Source organism: Triticum aestivum, chromosome 3B (assembly GCF_018294505.1).
Source record: "Triticum aestivum cultivar Chinese Spring chromosome 3B, IWGSC CS RefSeq v2.1, whole genome shotgun sequence".
In the NCBI taxonomy this organism is placed as follows: domain Eukaryota; kingdom Viridiplantae; phylum Streptophyta; class Magnoliopsida; order Poales; family Poaceae; genus Triticum; species Triticum aestivum.
The window spans coordinates 654004081-654025267 of NC_057801.1; positions in this window are offsets into that span (position 1 = coordinate 654004081).

Sequence of the window (21187 nt, forward strand, 5' to 3'; positions counted from 1 at the left end):
ATAACCTTGTGAGCCCGTTGTTAAAGTTTTTGGTACCGGGTCCCAGAGTGGATCGTGGCCACGACGGTGGCCGATGTGTCTTGAGGTAGACACGGGGCCACCCAGGACTAGCCCGATGGGGATTGAGTCGGAGTGGCCGGGAGAGTGTCATGACAATGAAGTGGTTTCATCGGAATGTCATTGGTCCACCCGAATGGGAGTGCGAGGCCATGGGTTCCGTAGTGTGGGTCCAGTGCGCTACCTCTGCAGAGTGTATTAATCTATCGATAGCCGAGTCCACAGTTACAGACACGCTCGAAAGTAGGGTACACCATGGGTCAACACTTAATAAATTTGCACACTAAGTTTGCACTGAGGTGATGGCAGTAAGGCCATCGTGTTGAGTTGGACCAGGTGTGGTCGGGTTGTGATCGTCGTAAGGATCATGGGCCATTTATTGGTCCGATTGTGATCGCCGTAAGGATCACGGGCCATTTATTGGTCGGGTTGTGATCGCCGTAAGGGTCACGAGCCATTTATTGGTTGGGTTGTGATCGCCGTAAGGATAACGAGTTTGTCTCTGTGTTTCATCACGTTTGTGGTCTGATCACGTCCGGTAAGCCAGTCCATGGGACGATACCATTTGAGCATAGTCACAGCATGTTGGATATATTGTTGCATTGTTATTAATTGGTTAAATATCATGATATTGTTTGTCATTATGTTTATGCTGGTTGTGAGCTTGCAAGTACATTCAATGTACTGACCTAGTGTGTCATGCCAGATTTCAGGAAAAGTCTCGTTGGAAAGAAGAGCTGTCCGAGTCTAGATCGTGTCCACATCGGTGTCCCAGTGCTATGGAGTCCCGCTACGACGTTGTTCCGCTGCCGCGTAGTTGTCATGATCGAGGCCCTTTATGTTCACTAAATAATGTACATATTGTTCAGCCGCACCGTGTGCGCCGCTTGGCCTCGCTAACTATTGTAATATAAACTCTTATCCGCTTGCATCAATAAAGTGGTTGTCTTTATGTACCAAGTTGCTGTGTGGTGCCAGAAGATAAGGTCTCTGGGCTGGCAATCCATGGTAATCCAGTCGCTCTGAGCCGGGGTGCCACAACGCTTGGTATCAGAGTCGCGCTAACTGTAGGCCACGCTAGACTACGCTGAGTTAACTGAATGTTAGATACGAGTTGTAGTTGAGTGCCGGTAGCTTTTGTAGCTGGTTGTTGCATTGCATGCACTGATTCTTATTTTTATGCTAACATGCTAATGGTTGTGAGTGTAGATGGCTCCGGTGCTGTATCCGTGCCTGTTGCAGCTGATGCCGTACACGTCGCCGCATCTCCTTCGTAACGTGTGCCGTCGGCTGTACCCCCACGGTGACGTTCCAGTCTATCATGTGTACCGGGAGCGTCTAGCTGACTCAGTGTATGAGTATCACGCCGTGGTTACTCTATGCACCAGTTCCAATTCCAGCACTTACACTCGTACCTCTCGAAGCGGCTATGCTTCTACCGCTTCTCAGGCTATCCAGTTTGCTGCATTCGAGGTACTTGTTGAGCTCCGCTACAACGATGTTCGGATGCAGAACCACCCAGGTTTCCACTACTATCCTTCTCTCCACAATAATGGTCGTGTCCGTTTCCCTGTCATTGATCCGGAGTTTGATAGCGTAGCTAGCCACCTTTCTCTCTATATCACTGCTAGCTATCTTCTGATCTATGAGCTGGCTCGCGAGCTGAGTCGTGCACGTAATACTTTAGCCTCTGCTAGCTCAGTCACTACTCCAGCATCGGTAGGATTTACTCCCTATATTCCTGCCAGTTCTAGATCCCATGTTTCCTCGGTTACTCCTCCGAGTAGCTCAGGCACCGTGACAGTGAGTCTAGTTAGTGCTCCTGCTGAGTGGGTGTCACTTCTCGCCACTCCTGTAGCCCCTATGATTCACCCTCCACCTGCCCCATAGGGAGAGCCCTCGAGGCAGCATCGTCGTGTCACCCTTAACCCGGAGGTCTCAGTTAACCTCGTTAGTTGAGGATCCGAGTCCGCTTCAGGAGAGGACCCCGCAGCACCTGCAGAGCAGTAGAGTTTCCGAGTATTCACAGTCGTCAGGATGGAGTACGGATGTAGACGTACGAGTCATGATGTTTCGTTTCATGTATGAGGGTAGTTGGACCTGGCATGTTGTTATCTTTCATGTATGAGTCTATGTATAATTATGTTGGAACTTTATTTTATTCGCCGTATTTTGTTGCCATTTCGGTTTTTCTCGGGCTTTTGTTGCTGGCTTATCCCCAGTTTATTTTGAATGCTTCTCATCTCGGTTGCATTGCGTTGGGAAAATCATATTAGGATGACGCGGGGAGGCTGCAGTAGCAACGTTCGCGAGGGTTCTCCTGTTCGTCGTTCTGCACGACAGGCAGGACAATCACCCGGGCCGTACGTTCCACCACCGCCTCCACCGCCAAATCCGCCCTCTACCGAGCAAATTCTGCGTATGTTTGAGGAAAGACGAAATAATGATCTGATGGAAATACTAAGAACTATTCAAGCTGTGGTTGGACATAATGGAAATCATCCCGGTCATCACTCCAAGCTATCAGATTTTCAAAGGACTAAGCCTCCCAGTTTCAGTCAGGCCATTGATCCCTTGGATGCAGATGATTGGTTGAGAACTATGGAAAAGAAGCTTGAGGTTGCTCAAACTTATGAAGGGGATAAGGTTCCATTTGTAACAAATTATCTTGAAGTCGCTGCTACCATATGGTGGGAAAATGAAAAAGCCATGTGGTTTGCTGATGAAGAAATTACCTGGTTAAGATTCAAGGAACGATTCCGGAAATATCACATCCTTGAGGGAATTATGAAGACTAAGCAGCATGAATTTCTCGCGCTCCTCCAAGGAAGTCAGTGTGTGGGAGAATATTTGCAGAAATTCAATCATCTGTCACGTTACTCTCAATATGACGTGGCTACTGAGGAAAGAAAGATTGGCAGGTTTCTTGGTGGATTAAACCCGCAACTCCTGTGTACTCTCAGTATGTTCGATTTCCCAGACTTCCAAACCCTGGTGAACAAGGCTTTCATTGCTAAGAGGGAACACAAGCTTGTATCGGATAATAAATCTGCCAACAACGATCACAAGCGCAAGTTTGAGCCAAGAAAGAAAATGCAACCAGTGTAGAAGGCTCGTACCTGGCAGCTGACTTAGGTAGCATACAAGCCCAATTGGCAACAAAATTTTAACAAGGCCACCACACAAGTCAAGAATGACGTGCTCAACCCAATTCTAGAGAATCATCTGCGCAGCAATTCTTGTTACAGTTGTGGGCAAACCGGACATTATGCCAAACAGTGTCCCAAGAACAACCGGACAGATGCTACATTCAAGCCATAAGTCCATTATATGGAAGCATGCCTGAATCAACACGACATCACGGGATACGTTCATCACATATCCGCCGATGAAGCCCAAGAGAACCCCGAAGTCGTCATTGGTATGTTCTCTGTTAATAACATACCTGCAGTAATTTTATTTGACTCTGGGGCTTCCCACTCTTTTATTTCTCGGAGTTTTGTTGCCGAAAAAAAATTTCCTTGTTTGCTTTTGGGCAAGAATATGCTGGTACAAACCCCGGGGTCTCTAATCAGAAGCAATCTAGTCCGCCGCAATAAGGAAGTCAATATCAACGGAGTCTGTTCTCCAACTTCTTTGATACTTATTGAGTCTGATAAGTTGGATGTCATCTTGGGTATGAATTGGCTTACCCAGTATCAAGTGTGCATAAATTGTGCGACCCGATAAGTCAACTTGACCAGCCAAAAGGGACAGACTACAAATTTTTATGCTCATAGAAGCATACCCTCAAAGGAAATGGTCTTCACAACAATGGCTGAATTGGAATTAATTCCGGTGGTCAGCGAGTTTCCTGATGTATTTCCAGAAGAACTACCAGGCATGCCGCCTGATCGAGAGCTTGAGTTTGCAATAGATCTTGTGCCCGGAACCACACCAATACACAAGAAGTACTACCGAATGCCGTCATCAGAATTAGTGGAGCTAAAGAAACAACTTGATGAAATGCTCCAGAAAGGATATATCCGTCCCAGCTCTTCACCATGGGGATCACCTGCTATATTCATGGACAAGAAAGATGGCAGTCTCCGCATGTGTGTGGATTACCATTAGCTGAATGATGTCACAATCAAAAACAAGTACCCTCTTCCAAGAATTGATGATTTGTTTGATTAGCTCAGTGGGGCCAAGGTATTTTCCAAGATTGATTTACGGACTGGATACTATCAGCTCAAAATTAAAAAGGAGGATATTCCCAAGACCGCATTGACCACTCGCTATGGTCCTTATGAATATATAGTTATGTCTTTTGGGCTCACCAACGCCCCTTCTTTCTTCATGCACATGATGAATAAAGTATTCATGGACTTCCTCGATAACTTCGTGGTAGTCTTCATCGATAATATACTCATTTACTCAAGAAATGAAGAAGAGCATAAGGAAAACCTCCGAGCAGTGTTACAACGACTCCGTGAGCATCAGTTATACGTAAATCTGAGAATGGTTTCATACCTAAACCATACTTGAACCATACCCGTGCATGTATCTCTTAAAACCATACTTGAACCATACCCGTTCAATGCCATTTTCAGCCCAACCAAAACTAAACCCTCTATTTTTTCCACCCAAACTAATTTAAACCCAATACATAACCGTGGGTTTGAACCCAATACGTAACTATGGGTTTGCTTCAATGTATATATGATTGCACAAATCGACATGTCAAGAAGCAAATGGCATAGAAAAGACATAAGTGCATCTACAATAGTTTGGGAACAAAGTTATCGTTGAGATATGATCAACACACAACAAGTGTCAAAAAGACAACGCCCACGACTGAAAAGCTCACTAACAAGTGCATTAAAACCAATTGCTTAGCTAAAGCACAAGCAGACACATTCAATTTGCATGTGTTGTTTCCCCATAATACAGAATTACAATAGTGCATCGCATCATGTACGCGGATCAAAGATACTTGTTGACGATGCGTCGTTGCTTATTGCACATAACCAATGCCCTAAAACCGGTTTGGACCCATAGTTTCATCCGTTAATAACCAAACTGTTTAAGCCCATAACCAACTATACCCAAATTGGTTTCTTCACATACCCAAACCAAAACCAAACTAGAAAAGATTCAGCCCAATAAAACCTGAACCAATCAAACCCAAAGTAAGAACCGAACCGTTTCACCCAGTTTTTTAATAACCATTCCCAGGTTTAGTCTTATACGCCAAATTCAGTAAATGTGAGTTCTGGCTCTAGCAAGTTGGATTCCTTGGTCATGTGCTATCCACCGAAGGTATAGCCGTGGACCCGAGCAAAGTAAAGGATGTACTCGATTGGTTGCCACCCGCAACCGTATCTCAGATCCAGAGTTTTCTTGGATTAGCTGGCTATTACCACCGTTTCATTGAAGGGTTTTCCAAGATTGCTAAACCCATGACAGAGCTGCTCAAAAAGGATAAGAAGTTTGAATGGACTGAGGACTATGAGAAAATTTTCACTGAGTTAAAGAAATGACTGACAACTGCACCGGTATTAACACTTCCAGATATCTACCGCAGCTTTGATGTGTATTGCGACGCTTCCAGGCAAGGACTGGGATGCGTACTTATGCAAGATGGCAAGGTAGTGGCTTACGCCTCATGATAGCTACGACCCCACAAAGGGAATTACCCCACTCATGATTTGGAATTGTCCGCGGTAGTTCATGCTTTAAAATTTTGGAGACACTACCTCATCGGAAAAAGGTGCCAAATTTTTATCGATCACAGAAGCCTCAAATATATATTTACTCAGCCAGATTTAAATATTCGTCAACGAAGATGGCTTGAGTTGGTCAAGGATTATGACCTTGGAATAAATTACCATCCGGGTAAGGCCAACATGGTTTCCGATGCGCTCAGTCAAAATCCCGTCAGTTTAAATGTCATATTGGAATCCTTGCCACATGAACTTAAAGAAGAGATTGCTCAGCTCAACCTGGTCATAGTTGAGGCTGGCCTTGCTAATATTCTGGAAGTTACCCCTACTCTTGAGGAAGAAATCGGCAAGGCCTAGCTAGGCGACGCCAATCTGCAGAAACGTGTCAGGCACTCCGATTTCTCGAAGGATCAGTTCGGTATCCTCCGATTCAGGGGAAGGATTTGTGTGCCTAATCAAGCAGATTTAAAGCAGAAGATCCCGTCAGAAGCCCATGAATCCTTGTATTCAATTCACCCTGGAGGTACAAAAATTTACGAAGACCTTCGACAAATATTTTGGTGGGATGGAATGAAGAAAGACATTGCTTATTTCATGGCCTATTGCGATATATGCAACAAAGTAAAGGCAGAACATCAGAAGCTAGCCGAACTTCTCCAACCACTGCTGGTGTCACAGGGGAAATGGGATGATGTCTGTATGGATTTCATCACAGGACTACCTAAGGCCCGATGGGGCAATGATGCAATCTGGGTCATAGTGGATACATTAACCAAGGTAGCCCACTTCCTCCCGATCAGAACCTCATATCGAGCAGATGAGCTTGCACAACTGTATGTATCCAGAATAGTCAGTCTACATGGAGTTCCCCGAACCATCACTTCTGACCGAGGTTCACTTTTTACCTCCGCTTTTTGGTCCCGTCTCCATCAAGCCTTAGGGACGGAATTAAAATACAGTACCGCTTATCATCCTCAGACTGATGGACAGACATAACGGGTAAACCAAATACTCGAAGATATGCTGCGAGTCTGTGCTTTGGCCCAAGGCCCAAAATGGGAAGATTGTTTTCCGTACGCCGAGTTCTCGTATAACAATAGCTTCCAAACTAGTCTAAAGATGTCACCGTATGAGGCGTTGTATGGCTGTAAGTGCCGCACTCTACTGAATTGGTCTCAAACCAGAGATAGCCATATTTTTGGAACGGATCTCATGATGGAAGCCGAGAAGCAAGTCAAGGAAATCAGATACAGATTGCAGTTGGCCAAATCGCGACAGAAAATTTATTATGATGCAAAGCACCGACAGATCAACTTTGAACCCGGAGAACATGTCTACCTTCGACTCACTCCTATGAAAGTATCAAGAGATTCCAGACTCATGGAAAATTGGCACCCAGGTTTATTGGTCCATTTCCCGTTATGACACGAGTGGGTGCTATGGCATATCAGTTGGAGTTACCCCCTAAATTGTCAGACGTGCACAACGTTTTCCATGTTTCACAATTACGACGGTGCATATCGCTGCCTGAGAAAAAGACGGATTTGACAGAAATAGAGATGGCAAAGAACTTAACATATGAAGAAAGGCCAGTAAATTTTTTGGATCAAATGGAAAGAGTCACTCGCAGTAAAGCAAGGAAGTTTTACAAAGTCCATTGGAAGAATCACACAGAGTCAGAATCAACATGGGAATCAGAAGAATTTCTAAGGGCATATTATCCAAAATGGTTTTCCCAAGCAACCGAATCTCGAGGACGAGATTCATTCTAAGTGGGGGAGGTTTGTGACAGTCTGGTTTTTGCCCTCTCTTCTTTTGCCTGGTTTTCAACTGATTTGAATTTGAGTTTGGAGTTTTTTAATCTTTTCATTTGGACTTAACCACTTGGGTACCCCTTGACTTTCACCCAAGTGCTTCTAGTCCTTCTCAAACCACCACTTCACCTCTGGAACTTCTCAAAATATCACTTGGAATATTTTTCTTAAATGAAAAATATTCATTTTTCCCTCCAAAACCCTAGCTAGCCCTTTGTGCTCTAAAGCAACCCTAATTTTTCTTGCCCCTAAAATCTTGAGAAAAATCCCAATTATTCTTTGAACCCTAGGGCACCTTTCTGAGCAAAAATATTTCATCACTCTTTGGAATATTTTGGCTACAGAAAATAATTTCATTTCTGGACAGAAATGGTAGTTTCTACAGCAACTACCATTTTACTAGCTCCATTGTAGCTGGTTTTTCTTGTGCCTATTTACCTTAGTAAGTGTTGGGTAGCCTCCAAAGCCCAGCCCTCAACTCCCAGTGGCTTGACCACAGTAAACCTCCAAAGTTATTGTCCAGAAACTTACTTGGAGTCCAAATCCATTTCTACCACACCTGGAACCAAGCCCAACCGTGGTAACACTCCAAACTACCAAGGACTACATGCCAGACATCAAGTTAGCGCTTAGAGTGGCCTGATGTCACAGTTCACGCGGTGACCGCATTTGTCCGGGCGTGCTGGGATGCAAAACACGTGCTCTGAGTGCCACCTAGCGCTCTGTTGCATGCGTGCTCGCTGCCCAGCTTGCCCGAGCATGCCAAACCGCGCCACCATCCCCGTCTCCACTCCCTTAACTCCTCCCTGGCACTTGCCGATGCTGGAGCTCGCTGCAGTGGGAATGGGCACGGTCCGGCCAATGACACAGTGCACAATGCACTATGCTCATCGTCTTCCCCCCCGTCCCTGTGCTCGTCTGCGCTCGCCAATAGTTTCCACATGATCTCCGTCCTCTTCCCCCTCGCTCACTAGCGCCGTTCATCGCCGGGCGCCGTGGATAGGTGTCCTCCGACGGAGCCCGAACCCCCCCTTGCCGCTCTCTTATAAATGCCGCCATCCCCAGCCTCCTCGAGAACCCGCAGCCACTCCCACACTCACCACAAGCTAGTAGAAGCCGCAGCCCGGCCGGGCAGGCCGCGTGTTGCCGTTCCCGAGCCCGAGCTTGCCGGCGATCCCCTTCGGATGGTCCCCTCAGCTCCAACCCCTCCCAGGCCAGGGCGACCCTGCTAGGGCCTCCTCCACTCTTCGGTGAAGCCGTTCCGCCCTGTTGGAGCCCCTGGAGCTGCCCCTAGCCGCCGTCATCTTCGTCTCCGGCGACCGCTGCCCTCTGCCTCTGCTGGAGAGGTTGTTTCCGACGCTGTCCGACCACCTCTAGCCACGCTATGGGTACGAGCAGCTGCACCATCTTCTTCTCCTTCGATTCCCCCCTCTCGTTTGGTCCCAAGAGCGCTTGCTGCCGGCGTGCGCTCCGATGAAGCTCCGCCATTCTCAGTTTCCCTCTCCCCCTCCTTCTCACCTGACTAGCAGGGCCCGCTATTCAGCCACTCTGTATGCATGCGAAGCGGTACGAGTGGTGGCGCCTTGGGCTTTTACGCATTCAACGTCACCCCCAGTCTGTTTTAATTTGAATTCAAGTTCATTTAAATCCACAAAACTTCAAACAACCATAACTTTTAATCTATAAGTCCAAATGCATTGATTCTTTTTGCATTGTGTTCTTTGTCCAAAAATCTAGCAGCACCCAAAAGATGGGATTTTTCCTTGCTGTCTAGATTTTCTGTTAATTTTCAGAAGGTTTCTTGATGTTTTCTTTTTGTGGTTTTATTTATTTTCAGAAGAGCAGGCTTGTCTTGAGGATCACCAGGAGGCTTGTGAAACTCATCTGCACTAAGGCAAGCCACAACAACATTTTCATAGTGCCACTCCAATATTTGTGATTTTCCTACTTGAACTTATGATTATTCATGCATTTAAATTATTATTATTATGATAATTATATTCTGTTAGATGTTTGTCATGTTAAATATGCTTGATTTACAGAAAGTTTGAAGTGAATCTTGTTGATAAGCCAACAAGAATTTAGTTATGAGTAATGATAAAATGATATGGTCATGGAGATAAATAATTAGTAAAATCATTTTTGGCATGATGAATAATGATAAGGTTGTTAGAAAGGATTCTGGTTTAAGTGAGGTTTGATCTTAACCAAAGGGGTATCATGAGTTGATGCTGGCTCCATGGGAGCATAGTTGACTTAGTTATTTTTCATTGATATGTGATGCATATGTTGGTGATGCATGTCATGGCATTATGACACCAGTTACTTTCACTTTAAGTTGAACCTGATAAATAACTCAACTTGAATATGTTGTTGACCGGGTCATGGTGCCGCTGAAACGAGTTTTCCCCAGTGCAACCACATTTGCCGGTATGGGACGGCCTTAATGCATTTCATTGCCGTGCCTCTGGTCGGTGCCTCCATCTAGGGAAGGTTATGGGCGTGTGCTACCTCTTGAGCTAGCGTTGATTTTCCCCGAAGAGGAGAGGGTGATGCAGCAAGTGTAGCGTAAGTATTTCCCTCAGTTTTGAGAACCAAGGTATCAATCCAGTAGGAGGCTCCTCAAAAGTCCCACGCACCTACACAAACAAACTGAGAACTCACAACCAACGCAATAAAGGGGTTGTCAATCCCTTCACGGCCACTTGCGAAAGTGAGATCTGATAGAGATAGTATGATAAGATAAATATATTTTTGGTATTTTATAATATAGATGCAAAAAGTAAAGATGCAAATAAAGTAGATTGAAAGCAAATATGATAAGGGATAGACCCGGGGGCCATAGTTTTCACTAGAGGCTTCTCTCAAGATAGCATAAGTATTACGGTGGGTGAACAAATTACTGTCGAGCAATTGATAGAAAAGCGCATAGTTATGAGATTATCTAGGCATGATCATGTATATAGGCATCACGTCCATAACAAGTAGACCGACTCCTACCTGCATCTACTACTATTACTCCACACATCGACCGACTCCTGCCTGCATCTAGAGTATTAAGTTCATAAGAACAGAGTAACGCATTAAGCAAGATGACATGATGTAGACGGATAAACTCATGCAATATGATATAAACCCCATCTTGTTATCCTCGATGGCAACAATACAATACGTGTCTTGCAACCCTTTCTGTCACTGGGTAAGAACACCGCAAGATTGAACCCAAAGCTAAGCACTTCTCCCATGGCAAGAAAGATCAATCTAGTAGGCCAAACCAAACTGATAATTCGAAGAGACTTGCAAAGATAACTCAATCATACATAAAAGAATTCAGAGAAGATTCAATTATTATCCATAGATAAATCTGATCATAAACCCACAATTCATCGGATCTCGACAAACACACCGCAAAAAGAGATTACATCGAATAGATCTCCACAAGAGAGGGGGAGAACATTGTATTGAGATCCAAAAAGAGAGAAGAAGCCATCTAGCTAATAACTATGGACCCATAGGTCTGTGATAAACTACTCACAACTCATCGGAGGGGCAAGGATGTTGATGTAGAAGCCCTCCATGGTCGATTTCCCCTCCAGCAGAGTGCCGGCGAAGGCTCCAAGATGGGATCTCGCGGATACAGAAGGTTACGGCGGTGGAAATTGTGTTTCGTGGTGCTCCTGGATGTTTTCGGGGTACGTAGGTATATATAGGAGGAAGAAGTACGTCAGTGGCTGCCCGAGGGGCCCACGAGATAGGGGGCACGCCATATAGGGGGGGGGGGCGCCCCCCCTATCTCATGGGGTCCTCGGGAGCTTCTTGACTTGCACTCCAAGCTCTTCGGATCTCGTTCGTTCCAAAAATCACGCTCCCGAAGGTTTCATTCCGTTTGGACTCCGTTTGATATTCCTTTTCTTTGAAATACTGAAATAGGCAAAAAGGAACAGCAATATGGGCTGGGCCTCCGGTTAGTAGGTTAGTCCCACATAAATGTGTAAAATAAAGCCCATAAACATCCAAAATTATATATACATTGGAGACGTATCAAGCATCCCCAAGCTTAATTCCTACTCGTCCTCGAGTAGGTAAATGATAAAAAGAGAATTTTTGATGTGGAATGCTACCTAGCATAATTCATAATGTAATTTTCTTTAATGTGGCATGAATGTTCAGATCCAAATGATTCAAGATAAAAGCTTATAAAACATAAAATAATAATGCTTCAAAGCATACGAACAAATAATCATGTCCTATCAAAATAACATAGCCAAAGAAAGCTTATCCCTACAAAATCATATAGTTAGGCCATGCTTCATTTTCATTACACAAAATACTCCCATCATGCACAACCCCGATGACGAGCCGAGCAATTGTTTCATACTTTTTAACGCGCTTCAGCTTTTTCAGCTCTTACGCAATACATGAGCGCAAGCCATGGACATATCACTATGGTGGTATATGGTGGTTGTGAGGACAAAAAGGGAGAAGATAGTCTCACATCAACTAGGCGTATTAACGGGCTGTATGGAGATTCCCATTAATAGATATCAATGTGAGTGAGTAGGGATTGCCATGCAACGGATGCACTAGAGCTATAAATATATGAAAGCTCAACAAAAGAAAGTAAGTGGGTGTGCATCCAACTTGCTTGCTCACGAAGACCTAGGGCACTTTGAGGAAGCCCATCATTGGAATATACAAGCCAAGTTCTATAATGAAAAATTCCCACTAGTATATGAAAGTGACAACATATGCGACTCTCTATGATGAAGATCATGGTGCTATTTTGAAGCACAAGTGTGGGAAAAAGAGATAGTAGCAATTGTCCCTTCTCTCTTTTTCTCTCTTTTTTTCTTCTTTTTTTCTTTTTCTCTCTTTTTTTTATTTTTCCCTTTTTTTTCTTTTTGGTGGGCATCTTTGGCCTCTTTATTTTTATAAAGTCCGAAGCCTCATCCCGACTTGTGGGGGAATCATAGTCTTCATCATCCTTTCCTCACTAGGACAATGCTCTAATAATGAAGATCATCACACTTTTATGGATTTACAACTCAAAAACTACAACTCAAAGCTAGAACAAGATATGACTCTATGTGAATGCCTCCGGCGGTGTACCGGGATATGCAATGAATCAAGAGCGACATGTATGAATATTATGAAGGTGGCTTTGCCACAAATACGATGTCAACTACATGATCATGCAAAGAGCAATATGACAATGATGAAACGTGTCATAATAAACGGAACGGTGGAAAGTTGCACGGAAATATATCTCGGAATGGCTATGGAAATGCCATAATAGGTATGTATAGTGGTTGTTTTGAGGAAGGTAAATAAAGGGTTCAATACCGGCGAGAGTTGCGCGGTAATAATAAAGGCTAGCAAAGTAAAAGGATAGGTGTGCATATCTCCATGGACTCGCATTAGTCAAAAAAGAACTCATATACTTATTACAAAAGTCTACTTCACCCTCGAAGCAAAGTACTACTACACATGCCCCAGGAGGGATAGATTGGTAGGAAAAATTCCATCGCTCGTCCCCGACTGCCACTCATAAGGAAGACACTCAAAAGAGCACCTCTTGCAACAAATTTGTCACACAACTTTTACCATACGTGCATGCTATGGGACTTGCCAACTTCAACAAAAGTATTTCTCAATTTCATAATTACCCACTAGCATGACCCTAACATTACTACCTTTATATCTCAAATCAATTATCAAGCATCAAGTTGATCATAGCATCCAATTCTTTTCCTATGATAGTTTTTATTATACCCAACTTGGATGCTCATCATTCTAGGACCAACTTTGTAACCATAGCAAATACCATGCTTTTCTAAGAGACTCTCAAAATAATATAAGTGAATCATGAGAGACTAGCAATTTCTATAAAATTAAGACACCACCGTGCTCTAAAAGATATAAGTGAAGCACTAGAGCAAAAACTATCAAGCTCAAAAGATATAAGTGAAGCACATAGAGTATTCTAGCAAATTCTAATCAAATAGGCTTCTCCAAAAAGGTGTGTACAGCAAGGATGACTGTGGTAAACTAAAAATCAAGGACTAATATAATACACGACGCTCCAAGCAAAACACATATCATGTGGCGAATAAAAATATAGCTCCAAGTAAAGTTACCAATGAACAAAGACGAAAGAGGGGATGCCTTCCCGGGGCATCCCCAAGCTTAGGCTTTTGGCTATTCTTGAATATGTTGGGGTGCCTTGGGCATCCCCAAAGCTTAGGCTCTTGCCACCCTTTATTCCATAGTCCATAAAAGCTTTACCCAAAACTTGAAAACTTCACAACACAAAACTCAACAGGAAATCTTATAAGCTCCGTTAGTGAAAGAAAAGAAAACCACCACATAGGGTACTGCAATTAACTCATTATTTATTTATTCTGGTGTTAAACCTGCTGTATTCCAACTTCCTTATGGTTTATAAACTAATTTACTAGCCATAGATGCATTGAAATAAGCAAACAACACACGAAAAACAGAATCTGTCAAAAACAGAACAGTCTGTAGCAATCTGTAACTAACGCAAACTTATTAAACTCTAAAAATCCTACCAAAATAGGACGTACTGGAAAATTTGTTTATCGATCAGCAGCAAAAAGAATCAACGCAAAATCACGTTTCTGTGATTTATTGATTTTTTTCTCGTGAGCGCAAAGTTTCTGTTTTTCAGCAGAATCAAATCAACTATCATCATAGTTTATCCTATAGGTTCTACTTGGCACAAACACTAAATAAAAGATAAAAAAACATCTAAACAGAGAGTATATGCAATATTTATTCCTAAACAGGAGCAAAAACAAAGAACATAAAGAAAATTGGGTTGCCTCCCAACTAGCGCTATCGTTTAACGCCCCTAGCTAGGCATAAAAGCGAAGATAGATCTAACGAGTGTCATCTTTGGCACTAAATTCATAAGTAGAACGCATGATATATTCATAAGGTAATTTGACTTTATTTCTTGGAAAGTGCACCATGCCTTTATTTAAGGGAAATTGGAATCTAATGTTCCCTTCCTTCATATCTATAATCGCACCAATCGTTCTAAGGAAAGGTCTACCAAGAATAATAGGGCAAGAAAGATTACAATATATATCAAGAACAATAAAATCTACGGGCACTAAATTTCTATTTGCAACAATAAGAACATCATTGATCCTTCCCATAGGCTTTTTAATGGTGGAATCCGCAAGGTGCAAATTTAAAGAGCAATCTTCAAGATCATGGAAACCTAGAATATCACATACAGTTTTCGAAATTGTGGAAACACTAGCACCCAAATCGCACAAAGCAAAACACTCATAATATTTAATTCTAATCTTTATAGTAGGTTCCCACTCATCATTAAGTTTTCTAGGTATAGAAACTTCCAAATTAAGTTTTTCATCATAAGATTGCATCGAGGCATCAACAATATGTTTGGTAAAAGCTTTGTTTTGACTATAAGCATGAGGAGAATTAACAACGGATTGCAACAAGGAAATACAACCTTTTAAAGAGCAATTATCATAGTCAAATTCCTTGAAATCCGAGATAGTGGGTTCAACATTATTAGAAGTTGAGGATTCTCTAATCTCACTTTTACCAAATTTAGCGTTAAGATCTAAAGACTCCGAATTCTTGGGATGCCTTTTAGGCAAAGTTGATTCATCATCAGTCCCGTAATCATCAAAATTCATATTGTAAAACATAGATCTAATAGGATACACATCAGTAACTTTAAGATCCTCATCATTATTTTCATGGAAACTAGAAGAACACGCTTTTATAAAGCTTTCTTTTTTAGCACGCAATCTAGCGGTTCTTTCCTTGCACTCGTCAATGGAAATTCTCATTACTTTGAGAGACTCATTGATATCATGCTTAGGAGGGAAGATCTACTTTTAAGAGAATCAACGTCAAGCGAAAGTCTATCAATGTTCCTAGCCAAATCATCAACTTTGAGCAATTTTTCTTCAAGCAAAGCATTAAAATTCTTTTGAGAAATCATAAATTCTTTCACACTATTCTAAAAATCAGAGGGCATCTTATTAAAATTACCATAAGAATTATTGTAGGAATTTCCATAATTATTAGAGGAATTACTAGGGAACGGTCTAGCATTAAAATTTCCTCTATAAGCATAGTTTCCAAAACTATTCCTACCAATAAAATTCACATCCATAGATTCATTATTATTCTCAATCAAGGAAGACAAAGGCATATCATTAGGATCAAGAGGAGTATTTTTAGTAGCAAACATCTTCATAAGTTCATCCATCTTTCCACTCAAAACATTGATTTCTTCTATAGCATGCACTTTTTTACTAGAAGATCTTTCGGTGTGCCATTGAGAATAATTAGCCATAATATTATCAAGAAGTTTTGTAGCATCTCCTAACGTGATTTACATAAAGGTGCCTCCCGCGGCCGAATCTAAGAGATTTCTAGAAGCAAAGTTCAAACCGGCATAAAGTTTTTGTATGATCATCCATAAATTCAAACCATGAGTAGGGCAATTGCGAAGCATCAATTTCATTCTTTCCCAAGATTGGGCAACATGCTCATGATCAAGCTGTTTAAAATTCATAATATCGTTCCTAAGAGTGATGATCTTAGCGGGAGGAAAATACTTAGAGATAAAAGCATCTTTGCACTTGTTCCAAGAATCAATACTATTTTTAGGCAAAGACAAAAACCAAATTTTAGCACGATCTCTAAGTGAAAACGGAAATAAATTCAATTTGACAATATTGTTATCCGTATCTTTCTTCTTTTGCATATCACACAAATCAACAAAATTGTTTAGATGAGTAGCGGCATCTTCACTAGGAAGGCTGGCGAATTGATCTTTCATAACAAGATTCAACAAAGCAGCATTGATTTCACAAGACTCAACATCATTAAGAGGAGCAATCGGAGTACTAAGAAAATCATTATTATTGGTATTCGAGAAATCACACAATTTGGTATTATCTTGCGCCATGGAAACAAGTAATCCAACACACAAGTAAACAGAAAAACCGCAAGCAAAAAAAGAGAGGAGGAGGTTGGGAGAGAGAGGGCGAATAAAACGACAAGGGTGAACTGGGGGAGAGGAAAACGAGAGGCAAATGGCAAATAATGTAAATGCGAGGGAGATGGGTTTGTGATGGGTACTTGGTATGTCTTGACTTGAGCAAAGACCTCCCCGGCAATGGCGCCAGAAAACCTTCTTGCTACATCTTGAGCTAGCGTTGGTTTTCCCCGAAGAGGAGAGGGTGATGCAGCAAGTGTAGCGTAAGTATTTCCCTCAGTTTTGAGAACCAAGGTATCAATCTAGTAGGAGGCTCCTCAAAAGTCCCACGCACCCACACAAACAAACTGAGAACTCGCAACCAACACAATAAAGGGGTTGTCAATCCCTTCATGGCCACTTGCGAAAGTGAGATCTGATAGAGATATTATGATAAGATAAATATATTTTTGGTATTTTATAATATAGATGCAAATAAAGTAGATTGAAAGCAAATATGATAAGGGATAGACCCGGGGGCCATAGGTTTCACTAGAGGCTTCTCTCAAGATAGCATAAGTATTACGGTGGGTGAACAAATTACTGTCGAGCAATTGATAGAAAAGCTCATAGTTATGAGATTATCTAGGCATGATCATGTATATAGGCATCACGTCCATAACAAGTAGACCAACTCCTGCCTGCATCTACTACTATTACTCCACACATCGACCGACTCCTGCCTGCATCTAGAGTATTAAGTTCATAAGAACAGAGTAACACATTAAGCAAGATGACATGATCTAGAGGGATAAACTCATGCAATATGATATAAACCCCATCTTGTTATCCTCGATGGCAACAATACAATACGTGTCTTGCAACCCTTTCTGTCACTGGGTAAGAACACCACAAGATTGAACCCAAAGCTAAACACTTCTCCCATGGCAAGAAAGATCAATCTCGTAGGCCAAACCAAACTGATAATTCGAAGAGACTTGCAAAGATAACTCAATCATACATAAAAGAATTCAGAGAAGATTCAATTATAATCCATAGATAAATCTGATCATAAACCCACAATTCATCGGATCTCGACAAACACACCGCAAAAAGAGATTACATCGAATAGATCTCCACAAGAGAGGGGGAGAACATTGTATTGAGATCCAAAAAGAGAGAAGAAGCCATCTAGCTAATAAATATGGACCCATAGGTCTGTGATAAACTACTCACAACTCATCGGAGGGGCAAGAATGTTGATGTAGAAGCCCTCCATGGTCGATTCCCTCTCCGGCAGAGTGTTAGCGAAGGCTCCAAGATGGGATCTCGCGGATACAGAAGGTTACGGAGGTGGAAATTATGTTTCGTCGTGGTCCTAGATGTTTTCGGGGTACGTAGGTATATATAGGAGAAAGAAGTATGTCAGTGGCCGCCCGAGGGGCCCACGAGACAGGGGGCGCGGACCCCTATCTCATGGGGTCCTCGGGAGCTTCTTGACTTGCACTCCAAGCTCTCCGGATCTCGTTCGTTCCAAAAATCACGCTCCCGAAGGTTTCATTCCGTTTGGACTCCGTTTGATATTCCTTTTCTTCGAAATACTGAAATAGGCAAAAAAACAGCAACATGGGCTGGGCCTCCGGTTAGTAGGTTAGTCCCAAAAATGATATAAATGTGTAAAATAAATCCCATAAACATCCAAAAGAGGTAATATAATAGCATGGAACAATCAAAAATTATAGATACGTTGGAGACGTATCATCGTGTTGTACCCTGGCCTGGTAAGCAGGCATAACCTTGTGAGCCCGTTGTTAAAGTTTTTGGTACCGGGTCCCAGAATGGATCGTGGCCACGATGGTGGTCGATGTATCTTGAGGTAGACACGGGGCCACCCAGGACTAGCCCGATGGGGATTGAGTCAGAGTGGCTGGGAGAGTGTCATGACAATGAAGTGGTTTCGTCGGAATGCCGTTGGTCCACCCGAATGGGAGTGCGATGCCATGGGTTCTGTAGTGTGGGTCCAGTGCGCTACCTCTGCAGAGTGTATTAATCTATCAATAGCTGAGTCCATGGTTACGGACACGCTCGAAAGTAGGGTACACCATGGGTCAACACTTAATAAATTTGCACACTAAGTTTGCACTGAGGTGATGGCAGTAAGGCCATCGTGTTGAGTTGGACCAGGTGTGGTCGGGTTGTGATCGCCGTAAGGATCACGGGCCATTTATTGGTCGGGTTGTGATCACCGTAACGATCACGGGGCATTTATTGGTCGGGTTGTGATCGCCGTAAGGGTCACGAGCCATTTATTGGTCGGTTTGCGATCGCCGTAAGGATCACGAGTTTGTCTCTATGTTTCATCACGTTTGTGGACTGGAAATGATCACGTCCGGTAAGCTAGTCCATGGGATGAGTAACATTTTAGCATAGTCACAGCATGTTGGATATATTGTTGCATTGTTATTAATTGGTTAAATATCATGATATTGCTTGTCATTATGTTTATGCTTGTTGTGAGCTTGCAAGTACATTAAATGTACTGACCTGGCGTGTCATGCCAGATTTCAGGAAAAGTCTCGTCGGAAAGGAGAGCTGTCCGAGTCTAGATCGTGTCCACATTGGTGTCCCTGTGCTATGGAGTCCCGCTATGACGTTGTTCCGCTGCCGCGTAGTTGTCATGATCGAGGCCCTTTATGTTCACTAAATAATGTACATATTGTTCAGCCGCACCGTGTGTGCCGCTTGGCCTCGCTAACTGTTGTAATATAAACTCTTATCCGCTAGCATCAATAAAGTGGTTGCCTTTCTGTACCAAGTTGTTGTGTGTTGCCAGAAGACAAGGTCTCTGGGCTGGCAATGCATGGTAAACCGGTCGCTCTGAGCCGGGGTGCCACAAGTGCCCAGTGCCAGTTCCTGTTTGTTGCTTGCTTTATGTTTCACAGAAATCCAATATCAAACGGAGTCCAAACGGGATAAAACGGACGGAAAATTATTTTGGAATATTTGTGATTTTTGGGAAGTAAATTCATGCGAGACGGTGCCCGAGAGGGAAAGGAGATAGGGGGGCGCGCCCTAGGGAGGCAGGCGTGCCCTAGACTCTCCTGGGCCCCCCGTAAGGTGGTTGACACTCTTCTTTTGCCGCAAGAAAGCTAATTTTATGAGAAAAATCTGGGCGAATGATTCACCCCAATCGGAGTTACGGATCTCCGGATATAAAAGAAACGGTGAAGGGGAAGGATCTATGAACGTAGAAACAGAGAGAGACAGAGAGATAGATCCAATCTCGGAGGGGCTCTCGCCCCTCCCAAGCCATGGGAGCCAAGGACTAGAAGGTAAACCCTTCTCCCATCTAGGGAGAAGGTCAAGGAAGAAGAAGAAGAAGCGGGGGCTCTCTCCCCCTTGCTTCCGGTGGCGCCGGAACCCTGCCGAAGGCCATCGTCATCACCGCGATCTACAGCAACACCTCCATCATCTTCACCATCGTCTCCATCACCTTCCCCATCTATATTCAGCGGTCCACTCTCCCGCAACCCGATGTACCCTCTACTTGAATATGGTGCTTTATGCTTCATATTATTATCCAATGATGTGTTGCCATCCTATGATGTCTGAGTAGATTATCGTTGTCCTACCAGTGATTGATGAATTGCTATGATTGGTTTGAATTGCATGTTTTATTATTGGTGCTGTCCTATTGTGCCCTCCGTGTCGCGCAAGCATGAGGGATTCCCGTTGTAGGGTTTGCAATATGTTCATGATTTGCTTATGGTGGGTGGCGTGAGTGACAGAAGCACAGACCCGAGTAAGTAGGTTGTTTGCGTATGGGATAAAGGGGACTTGATACTTTAATGCTATGGTTGGGTTTTACCTTAATGATCTTTAGTAGTTGCGGATGCTTGCTAGAGTTCCCATCATAAGTGCATATGATCCAAGAAGATAAAGTATGTTAGCTTATGCCTCTCCCTCAAATAGAATTGCAATAGTAATTACCGGTCTAGTAACGTAGTCAATTGCTTAGGGACAATTTCACAACTCCTACGAGCACTTTTCCACACTCACTATATTTACTTTATTGCATCTTTATCTAAACATCCCCTACTTTTTATTTACGTGCTCTTTATTATCTTGCAAACCTATCCTATCACACTTACAAAGTACTTCTAGTTTCATACTTGTTCTAGGTAAAGCGAACCCTAAGCGTGCGTAGAGTCGTATGAGTGGCAGATAGGGCTTGAGAGAATATTTGTTCTACCTTTAGCTCCTCATTGAGTTCGACACTCTTACTTATCGAAAGAGGCTACAACTATCCCGTATACTTGCGGGTTATCACGCACTTTGCCGCGTGTTTGAAATTTGAGTTATTCAAATAGTTTTTAAATACAATGAACTTTGAGCTATCAAATTAGCGGTCATGCGGGATCCTGTGATACTTTACGGTGATCGCCCATTGTAACGCTTGGGTAGTCGATACCCTTTCCCCTCCGTCGTGGCTCGCAGATCAAGGGTTTGACTAGCCTTCACATGCTCCTTGGTTGGCCAACCATGACAGCGATCATCAACCTGCACACTCATATAGTTTTGTGCATCAGAGGCCAGGGGTGATCACACTTTTCTAAGAA